The sequence below is a fragment of the Phodopus roborovskii genome, unplaced genomic scaffold (genome assembly GCF_943737965.1).
Source record: "Phodopus roborovskii unplaced genomic scaffold, PHOROB, whole genome shotgun sequence".
NCBI lineage: Eukaryota > Metazoa > Chordata > Mammalia > Rodentia > Cricetidae > Phodopus > Phodopus roborovskii.
The window spans coordinates 1,093,223-1,094,907 of NW_026125729.1; the positions used below are offsets into that span (position 1 = coordinate 1,093,223).

At 39.0% G+C, this 1,685-nt stretch overlaps 1 pseudogene; it reads right to left on the bottom strand.

Moving 5' to 3' along the window:
- Positions 1-693: 693 nt before the first annotated feature.
- On the bottom strand, positions 694-1,343 carry LOC127217559 (sodium/potassium-transporting ATPase subunit beta-3-like; annotated as a pseudogene).
- Between the last annotated feature and the right edge of the window lie 342 nt (positions 1,344-1,685).

Below are 1,685 nucleotides of genomic sequence, written 5' to 3' on the forward strand. Positions count from 1 at the left end.
AACAAGACATTTAAAAACTATACAATTTATGTTTTGGGAATTTAATTTCATTATAAAACAAAACAAAACAAAAACACATGGTGTACATTCATTCACCTAACTTAAAAATGTTGTTTCGTCCATGGTCTAGGATAAATAAGTGTGGAATACTTGATTTGCATCACTCAAAATTACCCTATTAGTATTTTAAAATGCTTTACAAGAAAAGGCTTGTCCTCACAATAAAAATACCCAGTCTCATTCAGCATGTAAAAGATAATTTAAAGCATACAGAGATATATTCACACATACACATAATAGAAGCTAATACTTTCTTTTTCTTCCTCACATATAGAACTCCTCACACATTTCTTGCAACTAAAGTCACTTGATGTTGGCAAGGTACCATTTATTCCCTAAAACGTTGTTGGCATCGAAATATGACAGTTAACAGTGTTAAATCCATAAAATCACACATCATAGCACATTAAGCTTTAGATATTTGGCAATTACACAGAAGACGAGACTCCCACTCTAAGGTTTTGGAACTGGGAACTCTCTGGTCCCTATCTGGCGACCGTACACTGGTTCAAAGGGCAGCAGAGGCAGCAGGCAGATACTTCAGATGACACTGAACACTATGATCTGGAAGCACGTTTTGTTGTCATCCCAGTGTGTGTACCACACCACCTCCTTCAAGGTGGCTTCATAATTCTAGAATGGCAGGTCCAGCTGATACAAAATGGAGACAGCACAACATTTATTCTGTGGAGACACCCTACTCCTAGTTGCTGTGACATTAAACACAACTTGTCCCAAAAACTTGTCACTGTCATCCTCATTTTTGAGGTTGTATGATCCTCCAATTTTGCACCCAACTGTTACTTCTTTCTTGGTAGCACTAAATTAAAATATGACCTGTATGGCAACTAGAGGCTGTCGATACTCATAGTGCTGTTTTTTCCAATTATATGGGGAATACTATAAGTCTATGTATGAGTCCTTGTTGAGGATAAGTTAATGCATTTGCTATATCTGCATCCTTTGCTATACATAGTATCTGTGGAGCTCTATCTGACATTAATTAGATTATTCTGTTCATTTTCACAAGAATACAAGGTTGTCCTTTGGAATAGCCAAAATCAGCATCATTCACACCACTACTGGAAACTGACATATTTGATAAACTGGACCATTCTGTTTAAAAAGTGCTCCATCAGGACAGTTTGTAAGATTCTTCTGTTGTTCTACAGACTATGCCCAGGTTTGGTGGTGCGCCCCAGGAACTCTCAGCTGGTCGGGTTGTAGATGAACAGCTTCCACTCGGCCAGGCTCTGATGGAAGGACTTCTCAGTCTTTGTCATGGTGGGCAAGAGCAAGGCGAGAATAACAGAGGCTGCCAGGGGCTTGGCAGTGAGTCCTGGCGATGGCAGCACAGCAAGGGACTGCAGTGGAGGGCAGCAGGGCCTGGAAGAAGTCTCCCTTACCAGACCACTCGAGCCAACTGCCTAAAACTAACTTCTGATGGGAGATGTCATTCTGTATATGTTACTTAGACTTTAGACACACAAAGATATGATAGATGATGGAATATTTTCTTCAAATCTTGCTAAATGTTAATGGACTAAATAGTGTTAACTGTGATTCTTATTTGATAACTGTTATGTGATATATTTTGCTATGTTAAGGTTAAAACCCTTCTTTTT